A 12,181-nucleotide genomic window follows, 5' to 3' on the forward strand; every position below is an offset into this window, starting at 1 on the left:
TTGTCACACGCCTCACTCTCTCATCTTTTTTTTGTTTTTTTTTTGTATGGGTGGTGACCCATTTTAAGGCTGCTCAAGCATTTCCTCTTTATACAGGCACAGTGAAGAACTAACAAAAGTTTCTTTCATGGTAATCAATCAACAATGGCTGTCTCGTCCAATCACTTCCACTCTTCACTTTCTTGCCCTCGGATTGGATGAGGGCTTTAAGATGAGGTCCAGTCTGTATTGTTGAGCCGAGAGGTTTAGCATGCTTTCAAAGGAGGGACTCTGCAATTGTTGGTGTGTGTGTGTGTGTGTGTGTGTGTGTGTGTGTGTGTGTGTGTGTGTGTGTGTGTGTGTGTGTGTGTGTGTGTGTGTGTGTGATTCCGTTTTGTCTTCCTCACCCCCCCAAAAAAAGAATGCAAACCACACAAGAAGATGTAGGGATTAATGCCTTTTTATTCAGACACACACCTTTATTTATTTAAGTGTGCTTAGCTTTTGCACATGCTTTTTTACACATGCCAAAAATGTGAATGTGCAACGATAAAAAGAAGTTGATGTAAGTGTGAGTGTAATAAAACAACAATAAAGTGAAGCTACTTATCTTTTGAGGTCACCGGGTCTTTTCCATGCTCGTGATTAGCCCTTGTGCTTTCAGCAACATGTTATTTATGTTAGCCTCAGCTTGGCAAAATGAATCTGTGTATGCGATTGATATTTGATGAACGGATGCATGATTCAAGTATTCAAATGAATTTGGATGTCACTTCGCTCACATCGTACTGAGCATCTAGGCCCTATGTCCAAGGAACCTTCCAATTCTTGACTCTTGGCTCGTTTCATGAGCGTCTCACACACACACACACACACACACACACACGCATGCTCGTTGAAACGTGATGAAATGCTGTCGGAGGACTTTAACACCACACAGTCAGAAAGCGCAGAGGCCATTGATGCCTGTCACAGCGTGCCGCGCCGTGGAGATGTGCTAGCAACTGTTTGCTTTCACTCTGTGAGGATTTGTCACCCGTTTGCCCCTTTTTTTTCTTTCACAGACATCAGAGGTCACACTCATTTACAATTCCAGCACCCTGTTTCTTCTCCTTCTGCGCTCATCATAACAGGCCTTCCAAATGGCTTCAGCTCGCCTTTTCTAAAAGGTCTTTGAACACATCACCGTCATGGAAGCCAATGCATAGAGACAGAGAGGAGAAAGGCGGCAGCAAATTGGGAGTTGTGTGCGTGTGTGAGTGTGTTGTGGGGGGGGGGGGCTTCCAGTAAAATCTTGTGAGCAATGGGAGACTTCCTCAAACACGGTGCGGTGCATCCAAACACACACACACACACACACACACACACACACACACACACACACACACACACACCAATGCACTCTCTTAGAAACCGAAGCTATAGCAGCACATCTCCAATGGAATGTCGCAGATGATGGTTGTCGTCAGCATTTTTGGCTGAAATGTGCTACCGCTGTGCTAGAATTCACACACTTGGTGCTTGTGTGTAAATGTACAGATACATTTGGCATCACTTTACATCACTTTACAACACAGGAAAATGGGGTTCCTCGACGTTCTATGGCAGGGTGTTAATTTCCTAAATTTCATTAACTGTTTATTTTGTTTTTTGTTTGTCTTGTTTTTAAACTGCTCAACTCCATTATTACATATTTAGGCTGTAGCTTTGACCATCTCTATTCCATCGACGCATCCATCCATCCTTCTTCTACAATGGTTAAACCAAGCTAACCTAACCTCACCCAGTTAACATAAGAAACCCACTTTTGGTACCTACAGAAATTATCACATTATCAGAACAAGGGGAAATGAAGAGATAAAGCACTTTTTTTCTTCTTTGTTATGACCTCTCTTCCCAGGGGCGGAGCTACAGGTTGGCCAGAGGTGGCCAAGGCCACCCCTTGTCAATCTGCGGCCACTTCTCTGGCCATGCCCCACATTTAGGAGAGAATCTTGATATCCGTCATTTTTAAAGAGAGTCTCTGGGCACCCTGTGTAGTGAAGAAGGAAATGTAAATTTTTATTTGGGTCATGTCTTTCAGTTGAGTATAATTCTCAATCGACCCCATTCCATTTTTATATTGACTATGTTTTATTGTCAGTGAATTTCCAAGTTGGTCAATTGAAGCCAAGGGTGAATGACTTGCGTGGGATGATGTTGCCGTGATTTATAATCTGTCCACTTCGCCGTGAAGTCAACTTATCTGTGTGACAAGGCGAGCACGTTGAGCAAGTCATCTCATCGTCTCGCTGGGGATCATTCCAAATATGTCAGTGAGGACAGTGAGAACCCTCAGTGACTCTTCACGTTATCTCTTCATCTTAATCCCGTGTGTGTGTGTGTGTGTGTGTGTGTGCGCGTGTGTGTCTGTGTGTGTGTGTGTGTGTGTGTGTGTGTGTGTGTGTGTGTGTGTGTGTGTGTGTGTGTACGTGTGTGTGTGTGCATGTTCCCTGATGCCCTCACTGCTCGTTTCTATAATGACCAGGGTCATCAGTTAAGTCACCTCTATTGAGAAAAAAGAGAGAGATAGGAGTGTTTTCCCATATCTCTGTGAAAGATTGGGAGATAACATTTTTGCCAAATGGGAGAAAATGGTCCTGGCACTTAGATCTTCCCAAGTCATTATTTCCAATCTTTTAGGAGGCTTCCTATCATTCTCAGGCCCATTCCGGCCAAACACTACATATCTCCGTGTCATAAAAATATATTTGAGGATTATCGAAAGACCTTTTATGGTACAAGAATGCTCAAAAGGGTTTAAAAAAAACATCATGTGACCAAATACAAAACAAATGTGGCATGTATCATGAAAAAGTTGTCATTTCACGTCATCAAAGTTGTAGTTTGATCAACATAAGAAAACCCGACAATGATGGAAAATGTTCGCATTGTGAGCTAAAAGTTACGAAACGAAAACTGCAATTTTTGAAGGAGTTACATTTTTCAAGTATAAATCTATCATCATCGTAAATATTTTATTTAGAATAATTTGATGCAAATAGAGACAAAAGAAAAGTGTACGTTTACAAGCTATGAATTCATGAGTATAGCCGTAAAATAACAAAAGGCAATTTTAAAAAAAAACACTAAGTGACGTTTCATGGTAAAAACTCGGAATATCACAAGTATAAATGTACACTTTTGTTGTGCTAAGGACTACGATTAAGGAGTTCTTAAGTTACACTTTGGTGTGACAGGAGCTGCTTGACTGCTTTCTTTGTGTTGAAGCGGGAGTTTTTACATTTAGTTGATAAAATTATGACTTCATTTCCATCTATAATCTTTTCAGTGTCATCTTTTAAACTAATTTGTAAAAAAAAAATAAACAAAAAAAAAACACATGATTAAATAGACTCATTTCTCGGTGCCATTGCAATGAAAATCGTGTATGTGTTTGACCCATACGGCTTGTGACAGCAGTAAGGTTTGTTGCTTCTCGTGTCGGCTGTCAATTAAAGGAAGTTGGGGGGAAAAAAAGTTGCATATGAGATCCTCAAATTGAATTTGTTTGAGGTGCTCTTTCACCAGGATGTGTGGAAAGTCGACAATCCAGAGCGTACCATTTAAATTACTCTTGCAAGAAACCTTCAAAATGCAGAGTGGAAAATGTTGCTTTTTGGCATGCGGCCGTCAAAATAAGATTTCCTTGGAAGGGAAAAGTGAGGCAGGTTTCCAACATATTTCAGTCACTGCATTTTTATCTCTTGATCAAAGTCGTCTGCATATTTTGTTTCTCTCGCAAAAACTTTATTCCACCCCTTGCATGCGTGGCCGCTGAAAACCAACTTTTTACATATACACTGTAACTGTTTTGTACCATGTATGATTTATGACACGGGTGCCCAACCAGTCAATGGTGACCGACCGGTAATCCGCGGATTGGTCGCAAGCCGATTGCTGGGGGTATCGGGAGAAATGGGGGAAAAAAAATAAAAAAAGTGTGTGTGTGCGTGTGTGCGTGCGTGTTATTAATATTATATATTTTTATGTTAGTGTACATCCACCCTAAGCATCCCAAGTTTCAGTTTCACAAAGAAAGTATTTTAAAAAGCCTTTGCACCACCTGATCTCGGATCCTAATGAAACTGATTATAAAATGTACAGTATTATTTTAGTAAAATGTTTGTGAATTTGTGATCTGTTGTATTGTTTGTATGCTATGAACAAACTGGTTGTATAATTTCATCCCATTTGTCCATACATTTTCTAATCCATTTATCCCCATGAGGGGCACGGGCGTGCTCGAACCAATACCAGTTATCTTCAGGCAGTAGGCGGGGGACACCCTGAATCGGTTGCCAGCCAATCGCAGGGCACACAGAGACAAACAACCATCCACGTTCACACTCACACCTACAGACAATTTGTAGTGTTCAATCAGCCTGCCATGCGTGTTTTTGTAATGTGGGAGGAAACCGGAGGATCCGGAGAAAACCCACACAGGCACGGGGAGAACGTGCAAACTCACACACAGGAAAGATTAACCCACGACCTCTGCACTGTGAGGTCGATGTGCTAACCACTCGTTCACCGGGCCGCCCCATCCGATTTATGTCACATGAATATATATATATATATATATATATATATATATATATATATATATATATATATATACTGTCCATTCTTTATTGCATTGTACGGCAGGGAATATTATCAGTAGTTACTAAAATGTTAAGAGTCCTTCTAGGCAGTTGGCAAATTAATGATTGCAATATTTCCGATAAAATATTTAAAAGAGAAAAATCTATTTCCGATAAAATATTTAAAAGAGAAAAATCTAATAACGCTGTGAATCAGCGAATGATCAACATTTTTGACAATGAAGTTACAGGGTCTTATAATGTATCAAAGTACAATAAGTTGCTGTGATTATCACTTATTCCACAGGTGTCAAAGTCAAGGCCCGGGGGCCAGATCTGGCCGGCCACATCATTTTATGTGGCCCGCAACAGCAAATCAAGCATGTCAAGTTCCAAGGTGCTTGCTAAAGTCTGAACCAAAATTTCAAATTGTCATCTGTAATCCTCAATAACTGTCACGATTCCTGACTTCTGATTTTAAAATTAGTTATCCATCAATTTGTTGTGCACTGTGTATGTGGAGGTGATTAAACATGTATATGCTTTCCCAAAATTCATAACGGTCGTCCTTGGGAAACTGTAACTACAACGTGGCCCGCGACAAAAATGAGTCTGACACCCCTGACTTAGCCAGAAGAACTGGAATGACCACATATTTCAATGAATGCCTTCACACAGAGTTCAAATGTTATCCTCGTATAAAAAAATAATTCTTGACCATGTTCCACCTCCTGAACAAACTACTATAGAACGAACAGGACTAAGTCAATGGTTCGGTACAATGGTTCTTTTCACCATTCCAGTGGCCAGACGCGCGACTGTACATTGTTGGCAAAAGAAGAGTGGGCTCTGACATTGGCAGCGACGTTGCTACGTTCCAGACCACCTTTGCTACTTATTGGAGAATGCCAACTCGGGAATGAAAGAAGCATAATAATGCTCTCGTCCTTCTCACGTTCTCAATGTCTGCCACACAGATGAAAATTGTCAAACTCAAGACCGCCTGGCTTGGTGCATGCCTCGTCTGAGGAAAATCTTCCCAGTCTTCATCAATGAGGAGCAGTGTGCTGAGGGTAGACGCACTCACTCGCGTATCACAGTCATCAGTCCGGTATGTGTTTGGCAGGTTCTGAACCTTCATTTAAGCGTAATCCACACCAACCCGACCAATCTTACAGGTGTAAATCGTGTAACAAGGAGAAGCTGAAACTTTATTGTGTTATTCAGATGATCCTTGGTTAGGTTTAAGAGTATGGAAAGGTATTTTGTGTTGAGTATGCATTTTGAACCTCATCAAAGGCTCCCTTCACCCATATGCATGCATCCACTCTTTCCCTCCACTCTTCTTTGACTGCACCTGGCTGAATCTTCTGGTCTCTTCTTACCTCAAACCAATTTACACATTACCATCACGGACTGCTACTCTAATGGGCCTCCTCATTTACAGTAGCACCTTGGCTGGCTTCTTGACGGACCTCCTAAGCGGTTCTGTGGCTCCGTCTAGCCTTTCTGTAGACCTCCCGAGCAGTCCCACCTACATGGTTGACCTCCGCCTGCTTCTGTCCATCTGCTCCGCCTCCTGTCACCCTCAGCCGATGATCCGTCTACAGAACAAGCTCACTGGTTGCCCTCTTGTTTCACTCACTCCCCAATCTGGACAACAGAGGTTTCAAGGAGGACCAATCCTGTCCAATCCCTTAGGCTGCCGAAAAATAACAGATACAGGGCCAATTTCCCCCTTGTTTCCCCCTTGAAGAGTTTTGGTCATGTTCCCTTGTTGTTCCTTAATTTCAGTGCAACACAAGAGAAATAGATTAAAAGGCAAGTTGGTGTAAACATCCAAATCCTGGTGTGCTGTGTGTGTGTGGTCCATATTTACTTGTTCAACAAACCATCAACTATTTGCTTTGACATGCAAGTCGGATTGTTAGCATTTTCCTGACAAAAAGTTTCGGCATTCATGTCACCGACGGTGTAGAGGTTCACTCGCATGACTTCCATTCAGGCAGCTTGGCTACAGTTCCCACTCAGTGACTGTTTGAATGTGTGTGATTGCTTGAGGTTCTCTGCATGTGTACTGTGAATGATTGGGGACCAGTCCAGGATGTACTGTTCCTTTAAACCAAATTCAGCAAGGAGAGGATCCAACTCCCCATGGCCTTGTAACAAGATACACGGTATAGAAAATTGACAGATGGATGGAGGTTTCACAATTCCTATCATACAGTGGGGACTGCAGAACGGGCCTAGGGGCACTCCCTATCATACGATGCAGTTGTTTTTTCTTTCTAATTCAATATGTACAGTATCTTTATCTGACTTCCTGTCTGTGAACCCATCTGTTCAGGTGCCAACACTGTAAACACCTATCTTCCCTTTCTGTGAACACCTATCTTTTTTTTTAATCATTCTAAATTACTTGAAGGAATCGTTCTGCATTTTCGCAAGATTCAGACACCACAATCCAGCTGTTCAGCTTTCTTTCTTTATTAAAAAAGTCAAAAGTAAGTGCTGGTTGATTTTCTTTCCGTGTTGATTTGCCATTACATGTTTTGTCTGCCATCTGCTGTTAAAGAACACTCCTCAACTGCCATTACCATATTTGCCAGGTGTTGGTTACACCGATCCAAATATGTCTCTCCCATTCCTTCATTCCTGTACCAGCTGCTGACATCCCACATGAACAGGAAGAACTGCTTGTTCCAAAAACAAAGCTATGAACACACACAGCAGGGTCGATCCCGGGAGTCTTTTAAAATTGTTGCATGTTTGGAATCAACTTACAAATCCACAGATTCCAATAGAGCCTGCACCTGGAAATTTGGGTCATTGTTCCTGTTTGACACATGCTCGGGTTTTGACGAGTATCTGGAACACTTCATCAATGAGGATGAATCATTACTGCTGGAAGCGGACGCTTAGAAGCTCAGTAATTTGCAGAGAATCTTGGCAGACGGTGTAGCATCTCTGCAGGAGCTCTTTCAATAATCTTTTATTCTGTCCCTCAAATTTCAGTGTCTTCCTCCAAGAGGGAAACAAGTTTCATTTGTTGATCCTTCAGTTGACCTGGCCCACATTTTCTTCACAAATGTAAAGCAGGTTTTCTTACATCGAGGCGTGTAGCTGACCGCGCTTCCACTTTGGGTCTCACTTTGTATCTCTTGTAAGCTACTTGGTCTCCATCACTGCTGGAGAGGAGATGAGATCTTTGCTAGATGTTGAGAGCTCATGTTGCTTTGAGACAGAGAACTGGAGAAGGTGCAATTTCCTGAGTTCAAGACCCAGGTGGGCTCTAAAAATACGCTAGTCTCGTCGATGTTGGAAAATAGCCGATTGAAGGTTGGCAAGGCCAAAAGGTTCTCTGATCTGGTCTGCAGTCACCCTGCGTTGCTCAGCGGGCAGACGAAGGTGCTGGCGCGGGTGAGGTGGATGGCTCAAAAAAGAGAACCACCACAGAAAAACATTGTCACTGTTGTCACACAAGTACACTTAAACAATTCGAATAAATCTAATACCAAAGTTTCATCAAATATTCTGCAATTATAAAAATAATGAGAATGACAATTAGTAGCAGCAGGACCTCACTGAAGATTCATGTAAAAATGCATGTTTGTGTTCCTTGGTCGTGAACAGGAAACACCGGAATGAAGACACATGAAATAATGATGTAGGTGTTTCCAAGCAGCTACAACAATACAAACGATTTGCCAAAGTATAGTTGTGTGAGGCTTGCTCTGAAATTCAACTTCGGAGGAAGATACCATCACCTAAATGTTCATTATGTTTTTATAATGAAACATGATAATCATAATATGTTATCATCAGGAGTCATATTTACTTCCTGTGAGGTGGCCCAGACTTTATACCAAATATTAAGCTGCCAATTGTCCACTACCGAAGTAAGCCAAACTGTGATTTACGTTACGTATATGACTGTTAAACATCGATGCTGTGGTTAAAACGCAAAGCATACTGTGCGATTTTAACAGATGGTTGTAATTGAAATAATCAAAACCAAAACACGGCAAGTAGATAGCTCAAATTCCTTCTGCAATTTGCCAAGATCAACAAAAACAGAGAAAGAATTACAGATCTCCTAATAAATCTGGGATTAGATTTCTCTCCAAGTAAAACAATTTAAAGCATATACTCAACCCACTAAAGTCTAAATATTAGCGATGCCGTCATTAGATAAAGTCAAATTGCATTCTCCGCTTATTCCTTCTGTTTGTGGATATCCACTAGAGAGTGCTGTAGACATCTTTGGTCTTGAGACCTGCACTGGTCAACCCATGCTTCAAGTGTGACGTCGCTAGCGCCTTCTTTGACTTATCTCATAAGGATTAAAATAAAACCATTCAGGAAGAAGCATGTAACTATCGCTGATAAGTGATGCGGGAAGGGAGAACTGTATACGATGAAGGGTTGGATTACGGCATGCTGCGGCATGGACCCACAGGACTTCACCATCTGCTGTGCCATCTGAAGGCAGGAAGCTGGCCTGCTTCATCTTAACTTCTCTGTCGGCTCCATAAATTCTGCTAGTTTTGTCCCGATATAAATATGTTTTCATCTGGGCTCTTCACCATGGCCATATTTCAACCCTTTGGAGGGTGCTCAACTTCAAACCCTCAAATTTACAACTGTATACAAAATGGAAACAGCATTTTACTTTAGCTTGTATTTTTGTTGTTTCGAAGGAATTGACATTTTTAATAAATTGACCTTGAACTCATTGAGAATACGTTTTGGGGCTTTTTAAGATTTGTATTTGAATAATAGAAAAGTCCTTTTCTTACTGAGACATTTTGGGCAGTTCTTTGCCTCCGGACTTGATGGAACGGTTTGGAGACGCTAGTGCACAAAGCAAGGTCAATTAAGTCGCACTTGGATGGCCTAGCTGTGGAAGAAGCCCATCAAATATCTACGGGATGAGCGAGCACAAATATGATGAGCCAGGCCATTTTTAGGCTGAGCACTTTCGAGCCAAAATGCACTTCCAACATTTGAGGGAGTGGATTTTCTTCCGCTCAGTCATCTAAGTCTTGACAGGGTCGTTTTTACTCTCTTTCCGTTGGGAGAACACTGCTGGTGGTATCCTAATATCCACACAGGGATCTGTCTGGCAGCTTGTGATGTTGTCAGGATAGGACTTTGCAAAAGCTGTGAAGCTCATAAAAGTCCACTTTTCATACTCAATGCCACACAGGACTCTGAATTCGTAAAGTGCCTGTGGGCCATACAAAAAAAGGGGAAAAAAAACACTCATGTTTTATTGTTGTTGTCTGCCTATTTGCAAAGATGTAAAGGGCACATGAGCCTCATCAATCCCATCCACTTTTTTTACTACTCTGGGAATGGAGTATGATGTTCATGTGTGTGTACCAGATCTTCATACATAGGTTTTTCTTCAAAAACTTGAATCTGTCATATTGTGTGGGGTCACCTCCTTAAATGCAATGGAAAAGCGGGCCCCCCGTGGTGCTGAAACTAAAATTTATTTTAAAGTCGACATTAAAAAAAATATAATAAATTGATTTTATAAGCATTGTTTATGTTCGGAGTGTTAAATGTGAAGGATAACAAAGAAGAAATATGCACAATGCGCATCACTGACCACCGTAAAAAAAAAAAAAAGTTGAACCTCAGGGCTTTTTTTATATTCCCCAAAATACTGAATATGGGGCTGGGGGGTGGAGTTCAAACGTCAAGATTTCACTGTATTTTTTTCTTGTGTCTTTTCATTTGGAATAAATAGGCAAAATAAAACACAAATTCTTCCCCTTCATATGCTCACTGAACTGAAGTACAATAATTCAGGGAAGAGGGTCGGCTCCAATAACTCAAAAACGTGGACTCTAAGATACTTTCATGATGCTCTGTGAGTGGCAAGTGTTGCCACGCTTTTTCCCCAAAATACTGAATATGGGGCTACTCTAAGATACTTTCATGATGCTCTGTGAGTGGCAAGTGTTGCCACGCTTTTTCCGATGGCCGTTTTCACCTAACTGGCGACGGTTGAAAACATAGCAACCAAATTGTTGAATTGAAGCCAATCTTGATCTGGCTGTCCCTTGAATAGGAATATTTAAAAAGAAAAGGTTCTGAACAAGCAAACCGTACCAGCTGGTGCACTTTCACCACTATTGGATACTTCTGAGCAGGGTTTACCAAACTTTTACACTATAACTAATCCAATGTAGGTCAAAATACTTTAGTCAGTTAAATGCATGTGCTGTATTCATTCTCATCACTAAATAGTAGAATTCTATTTTGTGTGCGAGTGTATGTGTGTGTTTGTGTGTTTGTGTGTGTGTGTGTGTGTGTGTGTGGCCCCAATGGCCCCATTTCACAATAGGAAAGGGAAATTCACCTGGGGAAACAAATCAAACTCACATTTTTCTGAACTTGAGTATCTTACATCCATCCATTATACAATTGGAGAAAAGAAATCCCGATATGAAACCATGGCAACAAAACAAACACATACACAACACAGACAAGTGGTTTTTTTTTTCAAACCTGCAGGGGCTCAGCGTAGCAACTATTTTGAGACAGATTCTGAGCAAAGCCCAGCGGTCAAAAAAATAACTTGAAATTTGTGCACTGACACCAAAGTCGGCATTAAATTGGGGCCCTAACAGAGACCGGAGACCCTGGAATTTGGGGTTTTAGTGTGGTGTTTCTCTGCTTTACAATCATCACTAGCATCATCATTTTGCAAAGCCAATAGAATAAAATTTGATCCATTTTAATTCTGGATAACACTGATTGGATTGTATATGTTTCTACTGGCAAGTCCCTTGAAGTTCTCCAAAGACGTTTGTTTGTTTGGTTGGTTTTACTCATTTTTGAAAGCTATGGGCCTTTTCGTGACTGTGTTTTGACAGAGGCAAGGTGGATGCACCTGATTTCAAAATGAAACTTCTTTCAGCTTCTGCTGCGCAAGAAACAATTATTTGTTCTGGCGCTGTTTCCAACCTGCAGATCTGGGACCCGTCCACAGGATCTCTGATGTAAATGACTGAGCAGAACTCTTGTTTCTGTTTAGCGATGTTTGGCACCCTGACCAGTTCCGGTAAGGGTGCCCGTTTTGGTAAATTTCTCCTTTCTGATTTGTTCCCATTTCCATTGCTTGCTCGTACTCTCTGATGGAGATTGTGTGAACCCGCTTGTTGGTAACAAATGACTTTGATTTGGATATTCTATGACTCGTGGTGGTGTGTATGTTTTGGTCCTCTTTGCCAAAAATCAGGATGACAATTTCAGGATGCAAAAATAGGCATTGTTTGAGTCAGGTGCAGTCAGGGATATTGTGATTCATTTGTCATGAGAGTGAGAGTGTCAGGTGTAGAAAGGATTCTGCAGTGCAGTGATGCAGCCATGCATCATAAAATAGGCCATTTTTGGACAAACAAAGAGAAATGGCATTTTCATTCCTTTTCTATTTATTTCCACATTATTTGTATAGTCACCGGTTGAGGGATTTTATGGGTTGTATTTTTGCATTGTCCTCGACACCAAATTAGCAATTGCTGCCTACAAGAGATGAGATGTAGGGAAATCACATCACTCGC

The sequence above is a fragment of the Hippocampus zosterae genome, chromosome 11 (genome assembly GCF_025434085.1).
Source record: "Hippocampus zosterae strain Florida chromosome 11, ASM2543408v3, whole genome shotgun sequence".
Lineage (NCBI taxonomy): Eukaryota > Metazoa > Chordata > Actinopteri > Syngnathiformes > Syngnathidae > Hippocampus > Hippocampus zosterae.